The sequence below is a fragment of the Fukomys damarensis genome, unplaced genomic scaffold, assembly GCF_012274545.1.
Source record: "Fukomys damarensis isolate Sample0158 unplaced genomic scaffold, DMR_v1.0_HiC HiC_scaffold_16, whole genome shotgun sequence".
Lineage (NCBI taxonomy): Eukaryota > Metazoa > Chordata > Mammalia > Rodentia > Bathyergidae > Fukomys > Fukomys damarensis.
The window spans coordinates 116,803,314-116,825,649 of NW_022900928.1; the positions used below are offsets into that span (position 1 = coordinate 116,803,314).

The 22,336-nt window shown below is 43.7% G+C and overlaps 1 long non-coding RNA gene across 1 annotated transcript in view; it reads left to right on the plus strand.

Annotated features, from left to right (window-relative positions):
• Positions 1-22,336, plus strand: part of LOC104853762 — a 59,813-nt gene that overhangs the window by 8,933 nt on the left and 28,544 nt on the right. The window contains exon 2 of the long non-coding RNA XR_777875.2: positions 14,799-14,910. This is a non-coding gene — a long non-coding RNA (uncharacterized LOC104853762). The remainder of the gene's footprint in view (positions 1-14,798; positions 14,911-22,336) is intronic.

The window sequence follows — 22,336 nt, forward strand, 5'->3', positions numbered from 1 at the left end:
GTAAAAAATTTTTTTTTTTTTTTTTTTTTTTTTTTTTAGAAACAAGCCCAGGTCATTCTGCTGTGAAGCATGGGAGGCGTAAACACAAAGAACAAAAACATAACAGTCCTTGGATCGTATATGGTTGTTTGGACTATTTTTAAAGGGCAACGCTTTCAAGGTTCTAATAATAAAAGTGTATTCCAGATACATATAATGTTGCAGACAATTTGGAGGTCAAATAACTTTTATAGGTATTTGGAATCCTTCATGTAATTGAACTTGAACCTTGTTTGATTTACATAAAACTTGGTCATCCCTTACCCCCAAATTTATTACTGTTAAACTGCAGAAGTTCTGCTAAGCACAGCTTGCCTCTCCCCAGGGATCATAAATGCAATCTTTAAAAACTAAATACCAGTGAGGTCAGTAATGATCTCTAAACCCAAAGCCTTAGAACTCAGTTTGTTTTTCCTCCTTGGGACAGAAAAGATGTAGAAACTAGAAAGGAGATGGGTACTACCTTTTGATTGCTCAATGGACTCAAGTGGGTCTAGGGTTTTGTCTTACAGATGTTGGTGAACTTCTTGGGTTTCTTTGATAAGCCCTTTTGTTCTTTATCAGTCACATTTGGTCTTCCTGTAGAGTTGTGGAAAGGTAGCAGTCCTTTGTTTGAGATGGCCCTGAACGCAAGGGCAGACTTGTCTTGAGGTAGTAGTACATTGTAGTAATATGATAGTAATGTAAGTACATCTTGCAATAGTCTTGTAGTAAGATGTCATAAGTGTAATATTTGGTGTAAATACATCTTGTAGTAGCTTATGGTTATACGTTATAGGTGCATTATCACATCTTGTACTAGTATGTAATAAGTCCATTTTGGTAGTAGATTGTAGTAATGTGTTATAGTTATATCACTAGATATATTTCAAGTAGTACTTTGTGATAATATGTAAGAAGTCCATCTTTTGGTGGTAGGGTGCAGTAACAAGTTAGTATATCATCAGATATATCTTGTAGCCATGTGTTTCAGTCCCTCTTGTGGCTGATGGTTGTGATAATATGTCCTAGTCATATAGCTAGATATCTTACACTAGTGTGGCTGTGATAATATGTAATTGGTCCGGTCCAGTGTGTGGTGTCAGGCTGTGGTAATATGCCTAAATTGGCATAATGTTGGGGAGAAAGCAAAGGCAGAAGGGGCCTGTAGCCTTCCCTGTTTCACTTTGGTGCTAATCATCCTATACCATATTCACTATTTTTACTAACTTTAAACAGCCTGTTCTACTATTCTACATATACTCTGTAATGAGAGGAGACTAAGAGTAACAACAGTGAGGGAGATCTGTCTACCAGGTGTGTAAAGCTTTAAACTCAGAATGAAAGTAGTAAGTGTGGAGGAGAACTTTAGGATGTGAAAGGTTGAGTCTACTGTCTGTAACACTCAACACTCAAAATTTACTGGTGAAAGGCCCTCATAAGGTGAGCAGTAATGACCCAACAGATGATAGTATCCCCCAAAAGGTAAAAAAGGTAAAGGGCTTGACAGCTAGAATACGTGAATGGCCTTGCTGTGTTCCAATAAATCTGTAGAAAAATGTCCACGTTCTAGATTTGGGCTGTGAACTATAGTCTATGATTTTATTTATCTCAATTGTGTCAAGGTAACTATTATCCAAGTTTTATTGAAACGATCTGAAACTCTCTGAATCATTAACTTGCTTCAGGTCATACAGCTTAAGATGTGATTAAGCTAGGGCCCAAGCCAGTCTATTATACCTTCAGTATCACACAATGAGAAAGGTAGGTAGATCCATCCTTCACCCATTAAGCCACTCTCATAGTTCAAATTCTCCTTCTTTGGAGCTCCAAAATCTCATATAAGTCTTTGTTTCCTTTTTCTAAGAAGTCCATTAACTGTGATAATCAGTGCCTTCCACTCAGTGGTCTTTGTCTCTTGCTGGCTGTCCTTATACAGTGGACTGCCTCTCTACTGGCCATGATGGGGTGGTAAGCTCTTGCTCAAAGGGTCATTTTGTGGGAGAATTGATGAGAGTAGGGCTAGGGCATACTGAACCTCCTAGTCCAAACCAGATGTTATGCAAGTGGTGAAGCACTGTAATGGCAGGAAGAAGGCAGCTAACAGACCACTTATAGGACCAGAACCTTGTATGATGCAACACTGGTCATATTACATTTACATTTCCTGTGTACCTCATAATATCAGGTGCTGATGCTGAGAGTAAATTGCTTTAAAGATCATAAGAGTACAAATTCAAGTATAGTTTTGCCCAAGTACAACTCATTCCTTAAAATGTCTCTACATTTTTCTACTTTTCAAAATTTTGTGATTGTCTGTCAATCTGGACTTTCAGTACTCTCTCCAGTTACAGCAGATAAATTTGTTCCTGTAACTTATATTTCCCTGGGGGTCCAGGAGTCCAACATAGCTCTCTAACATATTTTCTTTGGCCTACTGTGCAGGACAACATGGAGTGAGTAGAAAACCTTTGAAGTAGTTGTCACCATCGAAAAGTCAAGTGTTTGCATGTTAAGTTTAAATTGTTCACTTGGTTGCTTTTAAGAATTTCCGTTGTCTTTCAGTTCTAGATCCTATCTGCCCAGAGTTCAAAATTACCTTTTGGACAGACACATACTCTTCTATTTGCTATTGTTTCCACAAATCCCTGCTTGAGTTACTTATACAACTCACCTGGACCCTGAAGACATTTGACTTTGAAATCTCTGTCCCAAACCTTTAGTGGCCAACACTACTGATGATTGGTTCTACTGCATTCTTGCCCACATTTATCAGAGTCGAGATGTCATTTTGGAGTATAGGTAGGAAAACAAAGGTTAAAAATCTAGAATTTTATATGGTGAAAATGTTTTCCCTTTGGATTCCTGTTCAAATCCCTAGTATCGTGAATTATCAGGTCTATTTCATTCACAGCTTCAGATTTTTTTTTCTTGAAGCTCATTTTGAGATACATTAAAGAAATTCAAAAAGTTAAGACCAAGGAGAAGAGAAGCAGTATCTGTCTAGATGTGGCTTAGGGTCCAGATTGGGAAGAAGAAACTGGAAGCTAATCTCAATCTTCCCAATTCTGGCCCTCAGTGTGACATTTTTGTGGGCACAACATTGTGATCTCTAATGTTTGACCCCTTTCTAAATAGCTGGAGCAGCAAGAGAGTTGTGAAGGGAAGGGGGAGAGCCTTGAACAGGCCCTAGCTCAGTGAGTCTGTTTCTAGCATTGTGGACCTGTCTGATCTCTATCTGTGATCCTGGTGTTTAAAAATAATAATGGCCATGATGATGACACTATTGTGATAAGATTACTTGCTGAAGTTTTAGTTTTTGTGTATAAGGGAGCATTTTTCCTTGTTTCAAGCAGAAAACCACATTTTCCTTTCATTTTCTTGCTCTGAGTGGAGGATAAAGCTGAAGCTCTTTGGACAAACTTCCTTCCTGAGGCTTTCTTATCCAAAAACCCAAGCTCAAGGATATTGTTTTGGGGTGTCTTAATTTTATTTTGCCTTCCAATAGAGCTTGAGATAAGGATGTGGATCCTGGCTTCTTAGTGGGAGATAGATTGTAGGAAGGAGGGAGGGGACAGGATATGTAGAACAGGAAAGAAAGAGAATGAAGAGTATGTGACCAAGCTGATTCCTGTTTTAGACAGCTGAGGTTGAGTCACACTGGATCTCCTCTGAAGAGCTCTGAGGGGTACACCTAAGAATTGTCCCTTCAGAAGGCTTTGATATACATGATGCTTTGATACTTGTTCCTTACTATTTTGTTCTCTGCTCTTTAGGACCTCAGCCAAAGCTGAGACAGAAAATGTGCCATCAATATCGTGTGTGTGTGTGTGTGTGTGTGTGTGTGTGTGTCTGTCTGTCTGTCTCTGAGTTTGCATATGACAGACTAATATTCTATTATTTGGATTTACATAATCTATTAGACAACATTTTACATTTAGTGCATTTCCAATGGGTTATTTTTACTTAAATCATATACAAAAATTTATGTCTTTATTCAAAATTGTTAGTATTTTATATTTTATTAGGATTCAACTATCAACATGGAATTATAGGGACAAAGAGGATTTTTTTTTCAAAATTGTTTTTCAGAGAGATTTTATTGACCCATAGTCCCATCAACTGGGAGAGAGAGCATTAACAGTGAACTTTGGCAATGACCTGAGAGTGTGTGACTAAGAGAGATTGTAAAATCTTATTGCTTTGAGGATTTGGCACACAACAAAGGCAGGTTAAGGCACTACTCTGTTTGAATAGAAAAGAAAGGATGACATTCACTGTAGATCCCCTGATTTCTTTCAATTCTGAAAATGTGCCTTTGTAGTATTGACTAAAAGACGCACTTGCCCACCAAAGTGTTTGTGCACTCACACACAGAACACCCACACAGTCATACCCCCCTCCCTTTATCTTCAGTTTTGCTTTCTATGGTCTCAGTTACACACAATCAAATATAGTATGAAAAGATTAAGTGGGAAATTCCAGAAATAAGCAATTCATAAGTTAGAAATCGTGTCCTCTTCTGGGCAGCATGATGATATCTCACACCTTTTTCTTCTCCCTGCTGCCTGGGCCATGAATCCTCCCTTTGTCCTGTATATCCACACTGTCGATGCCACAGCTCCCCATTAGTCACTTAGTAGCTGACTGGATTATCGGATCTTTGTCGTCGTATTGCAGTGCCTGCATTCGTGACTTTTTCTTAATAATGGCCCCATAGTGTAAGAATAGCGATGCTGGCAATTCAGATATACCAAATAGAAGCCATGAAATGCTTCTTTTAATTGAAAAGGGGAAGACTATCAACATAGTCAAGGAGGTCTATACTATCTATAATTTCAGGCATACATCATAAATCTTGGAATGTGTTCCCAGTGAGTAATGGGGCCTTTAAAAGAATCTCAAATTTGGAGATACTTAATTCATTGTTTAAAGGTTCTGAATTTGCCATCACATCATGCATCCTTGTGTGTGTGTGTGTGTGTGTGTGTGTGTGTGTGTGTGTGTGTATCTGTAGTAAGTATTTTAGCAGGTGCTCCTATGTTCAAATTTGTATAATTATGTGGGAAAAGATAATGATAAATGAGAAATTTTTGGAATTTCAACTTACACTAACAAATGCTTTGAAGAAATTCCAATAAAGAAAGGGCTTAAATTACTCATTGATGAATACAATTTAAGTGCCTTCATTTTCCTTTGTATGTTTGTTTACAAGGAATTAGAAAATGTGGATCAAGAAGATGATGGAGAAACAAAGACTAGAATAGTCCAACTTCCAAATTAGTCCTTGAATTAGTGAGCATATGCCATATTTCTTTATTTGAACTCAGGTGAAGGATGAAATACAAATACATCTATATTTCCAGTACTTCACCTCTCTTCCTTTCTGACTTGCTTGCTTCAGCCCAGGGCACATTTGTTTCTGTCACCTACAAAAAAATGAGCCTTGAATTATTGGAAATGTGGAGAATAGAACCTAAGAATTTTCAATCTCAGGGTAAACTTGGACTCTCCATTTTCTCTACAGCTTTCCACTAGAGCTGTTAAAAGTTATTTTGTTATCTTTATGGGTAGGCTTCTGATTTCCATCCTGGCTGGACCTCTACCGATGTTAACACAGGCTACTCCTCCAGAACACCAGGGGGAGCTGTTATGTCACCCATTCTTGGCACCAATACCTTTCCAAGAAGGGTAGGGATATAGATATAGGCGTCCAAACCACCTGAACAAAAGTTCTTATGATATAGTGGTCACAAAGAACAGGTTTGGAATGTCTAGATTTGGAATGATCCTATTTTGGCCATCAGAGGATGGAAAGAAACAGTGTCTATGCTTTTGTGCTCTTTTGCTTCCACAAACTTCCCATATTAACCATAACTACTCACTGTGTTTTGTTTCTTGATGAGAACTGCAGATAAAGTCGAAAATGAAGTCCATCCCAATGCAATAAAGAGAGCACTTGGAGGGAAAAGTTGTAGACGAAAGCCTTCTTGCCACAGTGCAACTTACATTTCACATTTTCCAGTTCCCAGAGAGTTTTATTCACTAACATTTCCTTGGGACCTAGACCCATCAGTGGCCTGAACAATAGTTGTTCAGTAAATACCAAATGAAAGAATGACTGCAGTCCAGAACTAATTCTGCCATCATCTGATCACTTGTTTCCTCTGTGATTCTTTGAATTTTTAATTTTATTTTTTTAAAAAAATTAATGGCTGTGGTGGGTGGGAAGAATCTTTTTGTTTTTGGTACCGGGGATTGAACTTGGGTCCTTGCGCATGCAAGGCAGGCCACTGAACCGCTGAGCTAAATCCCCAGCCCCAAAGAATCTTTAAAGTTCTCTCTCTTTGGGATGGTCTGAGGTTTCCATATTCGATGTCCTAGTTGCTAGTGTCTTAAGTAGGCATTATTTTATTGTCTTCCAGAATAAACCAATTCATACATGAAAGAGAAATAGTTCCATTCCTGATTATGAGCACAAGGATCTGAGTATGTAGTATCAGAAGATCTTGGTTTCAGTTTTGACTCTGTCTTCTATTAATTTCCAGTTGCCCTTGGAATTCACTGTGACTCATATTGCTCTAATGTTTCTTATAGGTGAATAACTTAATCCCATGTCTGGAAGCTATCCCCTACTATGGTTTGGACAAAGTTCCTTCCTGTTTTCTGGCTGTTTCCTTTTATATATCCTGTTGCTATCTGGATCACTTACCAGATCATTACCTCTGTTTTTTCACCATCCTAAGAACTTCTATTTTGATTTTTTTTTGCCTGGCAGTGGAAGTTCCTTCCAGAAGCAGCTGGTGATTACCTTTGGTGGTTTTTCTGACACCTGTAGAAGCAGGTCTATGGTTCTCCCCAGAAATACCACCAGCAGTTGTCTGGCTCCTCTATCTCAGGGGTATAAGTCCTAGCTCTGTACCCACCTCTCTCAGTCCCAGCAGAGCAGCAGTACTTTTCCTGAGCATATCAGCTTTATATGTGCCTTCCTCCCAGCTTTTAAAACTTAATAATTCTAATATTTCCTTTTGTGCCTTCAGACTAAGGGTGTTAGGTGTTTACAGTTGCCACCTATTTGATATATTAATATTCTGTTGGGCTTTTTGTGTTCTAAAAACTGAGTTAATATTTCTTTATATTAAATTCTCTCTATTAAAATAACTGGTATGGTTTCCATCTCCACAGACTAGATCTTGATTGAAATATTCTATGGAACAAGGGAGTAAAGTGTCACTCTGTGAAGTCCTAAACTGCCAGGCAGGTCAAGCTTTTCTCTTGTGTGCAGGTGAAGTGGTCCCAAGAGCCCAAAGGCAGCTTTCCAAAGAAGAGTCACATATGTAGGGCCCATGAGAGGAGAAGGACAGCAAATACTGATGACTGTGTAAAGAGTCTCCAAGAGGGACATGGCATTTTGCACAGAGCCATGGAGATCTCTGCTATGTGGGCATTTAAATAGCCAGAGCCTTGTTCAAAGAGGCTTTCAAAGACATATTGATGATTTGGAAGCTCCAATGAGGAAAATACCAGTATAGTTAAGAAGAATTGGTAAGTTTCTCAGCACCATTATCTGGATAGGTGGACAGTGCTTCTCAAGCTGGAAGGCTAGCTACAAGAATGATCAAGACAAACCCAAGGCCATAGATGACTTAAGGGAGCTTCATACTTTGCCTCTGTGTGGGTATTATATTACAGTGTCATCTTCAGCACTCATGTTCTTATGACTCAGTCACTGTGTACACCATCCAGCAGGCTCCAGGAAGAGGTTGGGCTGAGCACTTGGGAAAGAGACCTGTCTTTCCTAAACCAACTTTAGACAGTCTGGAGACCATGCCCTGATGGGGAGTTCCTCCTAGAAGAGACTTTCAACTTGGTTTAGTTTTAAAGCAAATCTGTAATTGATACTAAAATGTCAGGCATCAGGAACCATGGTGGTTTTGATCTGCAGGAAGAGCTGCTCACAACAATTCACTTTGCAGACCCTTCATCTTTCCACACAGATATTCTTGATTTCGTTAGCTAAACACCCAAGCACTTGGAAATACCTTATCTGAACCCCTACTCCACATAATGATATAAGATTTCCAAATTATATAGGGAAAATAATATAACTCCCAACCTGCTAGATGTCAAGTATACTGTTTGTGTTCCCCCAAATTGATCAATGAATTCTAAGGAACAAGGGATGTTAAGAATAGGAAATATTTATTGAGAGTGATAGCTCCTGAGAAGCAGAAGGGGACCTGTGTGGGCTGCCATGGACTCCACTTTATACAGGAAGCTTTATAGAGCAGTCAAAAGGTGGGTATAACATCGGGCAAAGCTATGATCAATCAATCAGATTACAAGTATAGCTGCTTAGGCAATATTGACCCCAATTGGGAAGCAAGTCACATGGCAGATATATATAGAAAGAACAAGGACCTCTTTTGGAAGAGATGAGTCAGGAAGTCTCTGTCAGGAAGTCCTGGTCAGGAGGTCCTGGTCATGTCATCCACCTGGGTGACTGATATCTAGACTTTATTGGACCAAGTTATACCAATTATACTGCTTATCCTTTGGGAAGACATGTAGGCCTGGTCATTCCATCTTTATCTTGAGTACTGGCCTTCAACAGATGCACCTCCAGCCACAGTTTTAATGTGTTCTCATCTTCTACACTGACTCCTTCAAGGGCCTAGCCCTGTCTGACTGCCTAATAAATATTTCAATTTAATTTATGATTTTAATTTAATAATTTAATGATCTCCACATATAAACAGTTTCCAGAATGGACCCATTAGCACATATATTGGTTTGGGAAGGGTGGTCCTGGTGGCATTGTTCTACACTGGTCCTCTTTGTAACTTGGTGATTTCAACAGTCAATGCCTGCAGCTACCATAGTGGTACCGATGTAAGAGGTTCTCCTCTCTCCTCAGTTCTGGTGGGTGAAATGAGGGAGAATGGAAGAGAGAAAATTAAGTGTGGTGGAGGAGCATCTTGGAGATGAGAGGTTTCCCATGAGGGGTGGCTGGCCTGGTGGGCTGTCCCCTAGGTAGGAAGAGAGAGACTTGGAGTGAGAGGGAGCAAACAGGCAGGCTGCCAAGCCTTTCCTGGGAATAGAGCACCCTTTGTTGCCCTCAGCTCCAAACTTCTCTTGCTGAACAAGGAGGGAGGTTCAGGTTGAGGACCCACATTTGTCCTCTTCTAGGGAGCTGTGGCTGTGGAACCACCAAAGGGCTAGGGGAAAGTGGAGGGAGGTAGCTCCAAACGGAACTGAGGAACACAGAGAAGAGAGCAGAAGCTGAGGGAGAACGGGAGGAGAAGAAGGGACCGAGGAGGTGAGAGGAAATGTGAAGGGACAGGATGGAGAGGGCAGACAGGAGGCAGCCTGGCAAGGCCTTTCTTCCTTGTCCTTTGGGGCCGGGCAGCTGGGGAGAAGCTCATCTACCTTCAGGGCTTTCAAGAGCAAGATGTTCTGAGATGGAGGCTTGAGGAGAGAGGTGGGAGCTTCGCTGGAGCTGAGGCTTCCTCTGGGGAGGAGGAAGTATTGCGGCCTGGTCGGGAGGGGAAGTGCCCTGGGCCCCTTCCTGACTTCCTAAGCCTGGCCTGCCAGCCTGGCCTGACCTGAGAGCAAGGCACATTGTCTCCCTCCCACACTGCACAGCCTTCAGCCAATCCTCGGCCCTGCTCTTCCCTCAGGCGCTGCTCCCCCCTTCTGATTCTCAGAACTCACTCCCAGGGATTCCAGGAAATGGCTGATGTGGCTTGGGGACAAAATCCTCTTCAATCCCTTTGTGTATCTTTCTGTTACCCTGCCCCCTCCTGGGTGTCCTTTAGCACTGTGTCTGGTTACAGAGTGGGGACCAGCCAGGCTAGCCGGCCTCATGAGACCTGTCCTGCAGCCCCAGCGTGAGTCCTCACACCTACCTCCCCATGGGCTTCTCTTCTTACTCTGCAGACCCCAGACAGTCTTGGGACTCCCTGGGCCTCCTCAGGCTGAGGCTTCTCCTCAGGCTGCAGGGCTGCACATATCTTCCCTTTCCTTCTTTCTGTCTCTCCCCAGCAACTCTTTAAAAATGTAACAAATAATAATTGTATCCTTGTTCAAATGTTGCACATAAAGAAGCCACAGTACTATTTGGTTGTAGTATGTCATTCTCGGACTAGATGATTTCTTAGACTCTTACCTATTTAAAATGTCTTAAAAGTTAATTCAGGGACCAGTGCTCAGTGGCACTGTGCCTGCCTACCAAGCTCAAGGTCCTGAGTTCATCTGCTACCAAAACAACAAGAACAACAACAAAAGTTAATTCAGGGCCTGAGAAAACAGAACTGCACTGATCTGGGATACCACAGAGCAACATTTTAAGAGCTGACGACAGAGCCAATATGTTAGGGACACAGATGCCTTCCTGCAGGAGTCCATAGAAGCTTTGTTCTGTAAATGGGAACTGGTCTCCCCACACAAGACTTTAGGAGTTTCTAGAATGTGTTTGTCAGTCTGTGCAAAGATTTTCTGTGGACTAGCATCCAGTGAAATGCCAAGGGGAAACACTCTTACCTGTAGATCTCTCAGCTCAGCTCTGGGATTTGAAGAATCTTTCATCAGGAGTTCAGACTTTGTTCCCATTAGCAAGCCACATGGATGACAGAAGCACGCATATTTTACTGGGCAGCCTCACCCACAGAGACAGGGCAGCAGAGTCTTTGGCCATGGATGTTTGGGACATTGGCCATAGGCACCAGGGAAGCAGAGAGAGACCCACGGCCTGGCAGGTACAGTACATGGGAAAGTTGCCCAAGGCCCCATGGTGTGCTGAAGAACACTAAATGCTTTTTCATTTCCATGTACAGCTAGAGGAGAAATCACTCTTTAACCCCATGGGACACTAAGAAATCTTCTCATGTCGTGATTACCTGTGTATATGTAATTGACCAGTCAGGTGGCATCACTACTGTTCAGCTGGCTGCAAAACCCAGTGCCCTGTACTTATGCCAAGGTGGCCCAGACTGTTCTCAGCATCGGAACTAGCTGTGTGACCTTGGACATGTACTTGTTCCTCTTGAGGTATTCTGCGTTCTTGCTTGCAACACCAGGACAATACACCTCTGGCCAGCTCCATGATTTGTTGATGACAGTCAAATGAAGGAAAGCACATGTGTCTGGCAGGATACCTGGGTGACACAGGATAAGCACAGCAATCTCTGTAAAAAATATATAGCCTGTGGGTACCTTGCTGGTCTTTCCCTTTGTGGGAACTGGACCCAGATCTGTAAGCCAACTTCTAAGTTCCCTTTGGGGTTTCATGGGAGAGGTAAGATGGCAGGATAATAAAAGGGGCAATGGGCTTGGCGGAGCCTGTCATTTGACAGCAAAGACAGGCCATTCCCTCCTCATAGAAATTCTTGGAGCTTTGCAGAGCCTCAGAGTAGGTGACAGAAAACTTGCTAGGAATTCAGGGGCAAAGGCTGGGCCACTTACTAGGGCTCCCTACTGCGATTTGGGCTGAGCTTGGAACCAGAGAAGCTTCCAGTACAGCCATGGGTGACTTATACTAGTAGGGGCAGCATCTGGAAGTCCTGCTGGGGAGATGATCGTGGGCAAGGTTCTATTCTGGGGGAACACCAGAGGGCCCCAGAGAAAGGTGGTTAGTTTTAAAAATGGATCAAATATCTTTATCTACAGAACTAAAATTCTGCTCAAATCTTAAATCTAAGGAAGAAGTGAGGAGAAGGAGACAGAGGTGGAAAGTGGATAGAGGACAACTAGTAAGGTTGATAGTTAGGGGTTCTATTGTATATAAATTAAAGGTTTGGGAACTAGGGGTTAAAAATGGAGATAAATACCAGTAATGGCAACAAACTGGGTGGCTGAGGCAAGAGGATTCCACATTTGAGCCCAGCCTGGGCAATTAGCAACTTAGTGAAACTCTGTCTGAAAGCAATAAAGAATGAAAGAAAGCTAGAAATAGAGCTTGGTGTGAAGGCTCTGGGTCCAATCCTTATTACTGGGGGGAAAAGCCCTTTAATATAGTGCCTACTAGTTGAGAGAATGAGCTGGGTTTAGGCAAACTCACAGGGTAAGCTGGGCATTTTTCTTCCCTTTCATGGCCGTAGGGAATTCTTGTGTGGGAAGGGGGTTGCTTAAAATTCCTCCATCAACATTCTCCTCCTACAGTTGAGGACAGTGGTGTGCAGGGAGCCTGTACTACCCTGGGCTGCCGGGAGAGAGGTGACTGCTCCTCTCCCTGCTGGGGGCTTTCTTGGTTGTAAAGACTTTGAGCTCTTTGTCTCCTAAGAGCAGTGAGGAAGGGAAAGAGATCTGAAGAAGAGCTGAAAGATGGAGCTCCTGTGGCTGCATGTGGTAGGCTTTGTCCAGGGCCTGTGGTGATGGAGCTCCTCCCACGTCACCCGGAAGCTTGTCAGATTTGCAGATCCACAGACCCACCACCTCCAAGTGAACTTGCAGAGGTGCTCAGCAACCGGTGTTTGCAGGGACCCTCTCCAGGTGATCTCCATGCTATCTAGAGATGGAGAAGCACAGTCTGGTGTCTCCAAGTGGGACATGTGCTGAGGCCCAGTTTCCCCATCTTGCCTGGAAAGCACTTGAAATCCAAAGGAGGCCCTTGATAGAACTCTGCCTTTCTCTGCCCTCTCCATCCACTACAGTGTTCCTCGGGTCTCCTTCCCTCTGCACATCTTATTGTCACCCTTCTGGGGCTGCAACCTTATCTGCTGGACCCAGATAAAGAGCACATTGGCCTAATCAGTCTGGCCGGACTGGCTGGCTCCAGGGAGGTCTGCAGATGGTGCCAGAAACAGACCTGCTGGCAGGGTTGACCCCCTTCCCCACCCATCTCTCCTCCAGAAAATACTGCTTCTTGGCTAGACAGTCTCCTTTACTAGTCAGCCCCCAGCAACTTAATTCCCAGGAAAGATAAGAGGTGACCATGTAGGGCTTCTGTGAAAATCATAGTGGTAAAGGTCTCTGTCAAGGTTGAGCTGCCTTATGGGGGAGAGAAAGGGGAACTGGACCGAGACTATCTGAATCTGCTGCAAAGCAAACATGCCTTTGTGTATCTCAATGGCACCTCAAGATGACTATCACTTCAGATTTATTGCAGATTCTCTGTACTGAAGATTTTGCCCATCATCTGGCTAGTGCCTTGCTTGTTTTTGTGATGCATTGTTAAGTAAAGTGAAGGAGTAGGGTCTCCCCACATTGCAGAGAGCTGGAGACAAGCTTGGGAGCTTGTTAACATTCTCACTGTTTAAATCCTTGTCAGGAGCTGGGACCCTAGGCCCACCCTACTGGTATGGCAGGAACCAGGGCTCATGCTCATGAAAGCTCCTCTGTGAGGGAGGTCTGCTGATGTGCAGGTCAGATGTGCAGCCCAGGCTCTGCCTGTGAAGCACGAAGCATCAATGAACGGGATCTGTAATCTTGGGGAAAATGACTGTCATTCGGGGCTGACTCAAAAACTGGTCGTTTGTTTTGAATGAAGAAAAGGTGGTCCAGGAGAAGGCTATCACGAGTTCTTTGCAGTAGCCCCTGGGTGAGAGGGTTTGGATTGGAAACAGGGAAGGGGTGGTGGTTGGAGTGTGCTCTGAACAGGAAGTGGCAGACACAGGACTTGTCAGGCCACCTCTGTTTTGCTCCATGCTGTACCTCTTCTCTTTGGCCTGAGCATCACTGCCAAATTCATGGGGGAAGGCAGAAGACTTAGGGAAAAGAGTTTAGGAAGTGGCTGTTTGTGTGTGTGGAGGGGCAAAAGGCATGGTGGAAATGTGCCTTTCTTTTAAATTATCAGACAAGTACAGAGATTCAGTATAGAGGAGAGGAAGTGGCTGATATAGGGATGAGGCGCAAGTCCCAGCCCTTCAGCTCATGACCTCTCTTGGTGACTTTTAAACCACTTTGAAGGATCCCACCAGCCCATGGGACATAGTTTGGAACCCCTGGGAAATCTAATTGATTCCATTAAGAGCTTTCAGGAGGCTCCTGCACTTCCTCAGTAGTTTTCCAAGAACCAGTGGTGAGGGGCCGTCTAACTGCCAGGACTGGATTGCTACTCCGTGGCCCGGAAGTGGCCTCTGTTTCTAGAAATATTATGGCATGAGCTCCTATGCAGGGCAAGTGTCTCCAGGGGCTGGGAGTCTCATTTCCACTGGGGGCCTGTAATAATGCAGAGATGCAGCATGTCAGCCCACAAGAGCAGCTGTGTGTTTGGAATGACCTTATTTTGAACAGGTATTTCTGTGGCTGGCCTCACAGAATGTCAGGCCCTCTGGAGCCTCGCCTAGATCCCTTCCCCTCACGTTTTTCCTTCTATCGGTAAAGCCAGTTTTACAAGCACTGTGGCTATTTAGCCCCTGCTGGTAACTGAGGACATCCAATAGTATACCCAAAGATCTGAGAAGTCTTGCATGAAAAACTGGCTTTTCTTTGCTTAGCCATGCCTCACGTTTGTTTGAGAAACACCTGTTTAACATGTCTAGGGATTAGGTTCTGCACCAAGTCCTTCCTTTTATTGAAGTAAACACTGTTTACTTACAGCGTCCTTCTCTGTCGGGGGTTCTTGTTTGCTGTTTAGTGGGTCTCTTCCTTTGTAGAGCTTAATCTCCACCAGAGCAGGGGATTGTTTAACTTGAATAATGCTTTGCAGTGGATCATAAATATGTGAAGAATGAAAGTACGGATGTTGCAGTGCTGGGGCAGGCATTGCTGGACCGTGCCTTTACCTGTGCGATCCCTGCCACTGCGAAGGCCCTCCCTGACCTCTGCTCTCCCCATTCCAGGCCCACCATCCCCTCCCCTCTGACTGACTCAAGGAGTCTCCTGAGCTACCCACCATCTGCTGCCAGCAATTCTTGGACTCACTCCTTTGGGACACCTGTTCTTACTTGATCAGTAAGCTTGCTTGGCTTTCTTCTTTGGGTGAATTAAGGAGAATGAGCTCATTCTGGGGAGTGGCTTGAAGACTCACAGTGATGGGAGGCTGGTCAGTCTGTGATGAATGCTGAGGGTATAGATAGGTAAGCCTGGGCCTTGCCCTCAAGTGCCCGCTGGGCAGCCCAAGGATCAACTCAGTGGATACTGGAACCATCACACCAAATGAGTCCCAATTATTAAATTTTGGGGAATTTTGCAGGCTAATTGTCAAATGGTAGAATTGTGACTGTAGAATCTGGCAAAAATCTGCAAAAGCATTCTGTGAGATCAGTTTGCCATGTGAAACTTACAATAAAGAGTATTGTATCTTTCATTTTATTAATATCTGTAAATTATATGTTATATAGTCTTGTATTGGCAACATTTATTTTATGAAGATTTTTTTCCCCTGGAGAGCTAGTTGTCAACCATTTACCAGTGCTCCACTGGTTAACACCCTGTATTATGTCCCTTCTGGGCTCAAGTGTTTTTATCAGAGAAGAACGAGGGGCAGTGTGATCAAGGGGAAGAGGACATTCATCCCAGAGTTGGTGAGCTTAGTCTCAGAGGTAAAAATCAACTCAGAGGATGGGACTTAGAGGCTCACCGACTTGCTCACAACCACGTATTTTGCTGGTGGCTCCACAAGGCCTAGCCCTGGTTCCCTGGGCCATGGCCCTGGCACACCAGCCTCCTTATGCTCTTCCAGCCCCCAGTATGCCTTGTACACTTTTCTGGTTCTCATGGGTCCTTCAGGTGTCCTCAGCCCCTCTCAAAGCCTTTCCCAAGAGGAAACAGGAGGAATGAGGGGAAGGGTGGGCAGAGTCTCTGTGAGCCTGCTTTGCAAGGCCACATTTGCCACAGCTGGGCTTCTGGCTGGCCAGATACTCTTCTGTTACACTCTGATGGATGCATCCAAATAAATCAGTTCACAGCAGGAAAAGACTCAGAGGATTCCAGGTCTAGTGGAACCAGCTCTGATTTGGAGGGCAGGGAGAGCAAGGAGAGGCAGGTTGCAGGCCAGACTGGGTGACGGTGCTCTGAAGGGCACCCAAGAAGGAGCTCTATTTGGGGACAATCTGTGTCTTTCGACAGGGGTCCCTCCAGCCTTACATTTCTCAAGTGGATTTTGGGCTGTTGACCCCAGTACATTCCGTGCACACTAGGAGAACAGAGCAGGTAATTCTGTATAGCTCCCAGCCTCATGTACCCAGAGTTACCATGGGAGCTTCTGAAGGGCTGGAGGGTGATATGATGCTCTGGGTCATGAGTGGACTAGGCTGACAGGCCTGTACATGGGTCACCTGTTACTGGCTGGAGGAATTTGAAACCCACTGATTTCCTGTCACCAGAGTTGGGCATGAAGAAGACTGTGTGTTTGAAGTTGTTCCATGGAGATTGTGTGTGCAGGCAGACATTCAAATGTGCTGTAACTGATACTCATAGTGTAGAGAATCCTGAGTGCTCTCTTCTCAGGATCTTCCCTTCTGGCTCCACCTAATACTTTCATCTGGCCCTGCAGTTCAAGGGCGGGCCTGTCCCTGACCTTCTGTAGTAACCTGTCCCACTATCTCTGCTCCATGTCTCTTCACAGTGAGTGCACTCTGTTGCCCAGTTCAAACCTCTTTAGCTATACCACAGCATATTTTCTCTTCTTTTGGGCTATAGCAGTGATAGATGGCAAACTTTTTACAGCTTTCAATGATACAATAGCCCACTGTTCAACACATGCCATAGATTTGCTGCTGCTGGACTACAGAGACCCTGAATGAACCCAGGGTAGCTCGCTTCTGTTCACTCAAATTTCATTTACAGATATGGAAGCTACATCTAAGCCTTATTTCTCCTTGGTCTGGAGACTCCCTTTTGTTGATGAGGGAGTCCAGTGAGGTGGATCCAGCTTTGCAGATAAGCCATTCAGACCCATAGGACTTCTCAGATATGGTAGCTGAGTCTTGGATTTAGAGACTGGAGTTCAGAGAGGTGACCTGAGTAGCACTGAAATGCTGGGTTGGGAGCACTAATTCTAGGTCAGAGCCAGCTCACTGTCCTCTGACTGAAGTATGAAACCCAGGCCACTACTCTTCAGCCAGGAGCCACAGGAAACAATCCTGCTCTGTTAAGCATGCCCTAGCCAAGCCTGTAGGGTGTTGATCACTGCCAGAGAGAGGCCAGGAGCCAACAGGTGAATGGTAGCCCTGGTGGAGGTTTACCTCACCCAGCTGGCATCAGGCTGACTCAGAGGACAGGGTCTCGAATCACAGCTGCCTCCATGATATCCTCTTGGCACTTTCCCCTTCAGGCACAGACTAGGCCAAGCTCCATAGCACTTACATAACAGAACCTGGTTGTGCCTGCTGAGAAAGTGATGGCAAAGTCCAAAAATAAGTACTATTCACCAATCATTAGATATGAAATGTTATTGGGGAGGGGTAGAAAATGGGCTGCTCCGATGGATACTAGTGAGGGACAGAGACCGGGTCAAGCCACCTGAGACTTTTTCTTCTCTTACCCATCATCTCGCCTATGGAAGCCCACTCCCATTTTGTGTGTGTGTGGGTGTGGGTGTGTGTGTGACTGAGTAACAATAAAACCACCATTGGATGCACACGTTGTCCTATATAGTTTTCAAATTATGTTCCCACTAAAAGCTGTGCTGAGGATCATCTGAGAGCACAGAATAGGGCTGGGTGGGGACTATCATTGCCATTTCATATACTAGAAGGCTGAGACTTTTTTTTTTTTTTGTGGTAATGGTCCAACATGTAAGAAGTAGAGCTGGTTCTAAAACAGGCTGTTTGGATCTCAAGTCCAGAATGATCCTCCTCTGTAGCAGTTCTCTTCCCATCACCCCTCTGTCTTGCAACTCATGCGTCTTCAAGCTGCTGAGGTTAATGCCTATCAAATCTGCTAAACCAAGCCACGGCAAGGCTTTGTTCGGGTTAGGCAACCTGGGTGGTCAGAAAGGAGATACTTGGGAGTGGGTTGTATGGTGGCTTTTAACAGAAAGTTAGCAAGTCAAATTATAGATGCTCAATTCAATTTGGTTTTCAGAAAAAGAATGAGCTCTTTTTTAGTATAAGCACATCTCAAATATCGTACAAGACATAACTTATACCAGAAGTTGGAAATTCAAATTGAACTGGGTGTTCTTTATTTTGTCTGGCAATCCTATATTAACGATCCCTAAATTATACCATGTGAACATTATTTTCATTACTACTAAGATTGTCTCTATATCAGGTTAGAAATTGCTAGCCAAGGAATATGTCTTAGAAATTAAGGTTGAGAGCCAATTTTCAGGATGGATGTGAAGTTAATTCTGCTTATAAAGGAAGTAGGTGGGGCTGTGTAAACCCTAAGACTCTTCCACTTGATGTAACCACTGTGTTTGATTGTCTTACAGTTCTTGGATACTCTGTTCTATTTTTGTTTAATCTTTTAAAGGTATTATTTTCTCCTCCTTTTTGCCTTTGTGTTTCAGTCTGATTCCAGTTGACTCCTCTTCAAGTTCACCAACTTTTTCCTTGGCTGTGTTGAGTCTATGGATGAGTCAGTTATTCATTTCCAGCGTCAAGAACCAGTTCCCAGAAATGGACTGAGGTTGCAACTGGGAAGGACTGGTCACAGAAAGGCCTTCCTGTGGTGGAGGAGGTGACATCCTCAGAGAGATGATTAAGAGAATCATACCTCCAAATTCAGCTCAGGAGGGGCCTTGTGGGAAAGGAGGCAAGGTGCTAAGTGGGTCAGGTTCCTTTGAGCTCATAAATTTCCTTTACTGTGGCTCAGAAGTGAAGGGAAGGGTTTTCCTGCTGTTATTCCTAAAGTTCCACAGCAGATCCCACCTAGAAACTGGGCAGAACTTTGAGCCTGGTGAACAATAAATGAAAATAAAATATGTAAATGATAGTTGAAGTTAGAACACTCACACCCATAGGGCAGAGGGGAGGACTTGATCTAGGATTGTGCCCCTAAGCACACAGCTCTGTAGCAATATTAGTTGAGGAAGTTTTGCAAAGTGAGATCCTGGAGGTAGGTCTTGGAGTTACCCATCTACATTCTAAAGATCAGAAACATCTGGTCTTCACTGAGTGCCTACCAGAACTAAGGCCCACAGGTACCGTACTAACTAACTCTGGTGGCTATAATACTGAACAGAACCCAGACTCTGCTGTAAGAAATGCCTGGGTGTTTTTCCTCACGCCTTTTCCCCCTCTTGTCAGTCAGTCTTAAATATCCAAGATTGCAACAGGCCTTTCCTCAAATTTTAGTTCCCTGTCCATCATCTCATACAACCCTATTGTCATCACTGATATCTGGTATATGTTCTTATTTATTTATAGGTAATTGCCTGTCTTCCCCTTCTCCTTCTCCTTCTCCTTCTCCTTCTCCTTCTTCTTTTTGGTTTTTTGAGACAGGGTCTCACTATGTAGTTGAGACTGACCTGGAACTCACTATGTAGCCCAGGCTGGTCTCAAGCTCCTCCTGCCTCAGCCTCCTGAGTGCTGGGATTACAGGCATGCACCACCATACCTGGCCTATCTTCCCTTTCTTGAAGGGGAAGTGGAGCAAGCTTTTTCTATACTCACCTTGCCTGGTAAATAATAGATTCTTTGATAAAGTTATATAATGAATGAATGAAAAAAGGGAAATTTTCTGGCCATAGTTTTGCTGAGACAGAATAAACTAACATTTAACCTAAAAAGAACTCCAGAATTCTTTTTAAATAATCTGCTGCATTTTGTCCAATTTCTTCTTGAATGATCTTAAATGCCATGCAAAAAAGAAGGTAGAAGATGGTTTCAGTCCGTGGGCTTTTAGAGTACTACGTCTGTAGAGAAAAAAAATTTTTTTGCGGTGACTAATACAGCAGAGTTTAATGGATGCTTTTCTGACTGATTGATTATGAAGGTTTAAGCCCAGGAAGGCTCTGGCCCAGTAGGCATTCCTTTGTGAGTAGCGCCTCCCTCCCTGTTCTATGTGGTAGAAAAGTGTTGAGTTCCTGGAAACCCTAAAGGATAAGGAATAGGAATTCACAAAATGATAAACACACAGGAAGATATTTATCTGATTGAAAAAGCTACTTTATGTTTAACAAATCAATTTACAGCAATGCTTTGTGAAGCATATCTGTTCATAAACAGTAAAATCCAGGGAGGGGTGTCAGTTTTATAAAGTCTCTCAGCATGCCTGGATGAACTGTGAAGGAAGAGAGCCCTTTGCAGTGTTTACATCAAAGGTTTCATGGCTCCAGGTGTTAAGGTCACAACAAAATTTGACCCCAGGCCCTTCTAAACTAAACAATCCTGACTTTTGCCCAAAGGCAGCAGGAATGGGTCAGAGTGTCAGAGAGAGAAAGAGAGAGATGGGGGGGTGATATCTAGAAATAATTGATTCATATATTGGTTTAACCACTTATTTATTCTACCATGTTTATCAGTCTCTTGTAAAGGGCCAGATATATTGCTGAGCCTCAGAGGAGCTGGCAAGATACATCATTGTTTTCTACCCTGTTGGATGGTACTTCATAGAGAAAAAGATGCAGATATTGGAGTTGCTGGGAGAAAGATGAGGGCTTTGAACTGAGACATACCAGTTTGGAGAGGCCAGCAGGACATGGAGTTGTAGGTATTCAGTGATTCATTCACCAGCTATGAGCAAGACCTCTCTTCTGAGCCCTACACTCATAGGTTCAAATGCCTGCCTGAGCTTTCCTCAGTGAATCCAAAGCCAAATTTCTTTCCCACACATATCCCTCCTCACTTGCTCCCATTCTCCAGGAATGGCACTACCGTTTGCCTGAGTCCAAAGGCCAGGAGCATCTATTCTCTCCCTCTCCCTCCTCCTCCATTTTCCACTCATCCAGCCTATAGTCCTACTAATTTTAACTCCCAAATCTCTACCTTCTGCTTCTATGTCTTAAAGTCTTGCCCAGACTATCATCACTTCCATCTGATCTCTTACCCCTCATCTTGCTGCTTCACTTGCCTCCTTCTGGCTCCTTTCCTCTGCTTTCTTCCTGTTCCTCAGCAGTCGGAGTGGCCTTTCAGAATGACAATCCCATCACATCTGTGCCTTAGTTAATACATTCTAGTGGTTTCACCTGCTGTCAGAAGGCTAACCAAATTTTCCCTGTCTGGCCCCTGGCCTAACTTCTTGTGGGCCTCTCACTTGCTCTATTTGAATGATATGGGCATCTTCTGTCCTTCCTACTCATTGTGGCTTGTATCAAGATGTACCCTCAAAGCTTCATGCAATCATTGTGGGTGTTTTTCACAGGTGGCTGGATCTAAAATGTATGATGCTAGGATCAGTGGTGTACGATGACTAAATCAGTCCACTGATGGATTTGGCATAGTTCTGGCTAAGATTAAGGCTGTGAGTGCTACATCTGCCTTAGGGTAGGTAACCTGCATAAAATATAAGCTCTTGCTTGCCTGCTTGCCATGAACGGTTTCTTCTCTGCAATGCCCCTCTGCCGTGCCATCCTGCCTTGGAGTCAGCTGATTATGGACTGAAACCTCTACAAATTATAAGCCAAATAAACTTTTCCTCCTTTAACCTTGGGTGTTGGATATTTTGTCTCAGCGATGAGAAAAGTGACTAATATAGTACTTGTTTCTTTTCTTCTGTACAACTCTTGCCCATATTATTTGTGATCTTATCTGAGAATAATGGGCCACCAAAGACATCCATTTCTCAATTTGTAGCATCAAACCTCAAAGAGGAAATAAATTGGCAAAAGGAATGAAGGTTGATAATCAGCAAACGTTCACATAGAGCGATCATCCTGGATTGGCCAGTTGGGCTCAGGGTAATCACAGGGCTGAAAGGGGGAAGCAGGAGAGAGGGGGAAGTGATTTGATGATGTGCTGACTCTGAAGGTACAGCCACAAGCCAAAGAATGCAGGCAGCTTCCAGAGGCTGGGAAGATAAGGACACAGAGTCCCCTAGGACTTTCAGAAAGGAATTCAGCCCTGCCAGCACTTTGACTTGAGCTCAGTGAGACTATTTCACACTTTAACTCACAGAACTTTAAGATAAATATGTGCTGTTTTAAGCCACTAAGTGTGTGGTGATTTCCTTTAGAGACAATAGGAAATGAATGCACACACATTCATTCTAAGATTGTGCCTAGAATGCTCTGCTCTTTTTGTGTTGTTTCATCAGTTCTAGAACTCCTCTGGGCCTCCTGACTGCATTAGAGCGCCTTTTAAAAATAGACACTTTATTTTCCTCTCCTTTTTCATAATTTGCTGTCATCCTTTTTTTTTTTTTTTTAATGTGAGAAAGCATAATGTGCTAGCTAAGGCACAGACCCTGGAGCCCAATGGCCTAGTTTTGAATAACACTTCCACCACCAGTTATATGTGTGACCTTGTGTAAGTCACTTAATCTGGGACTA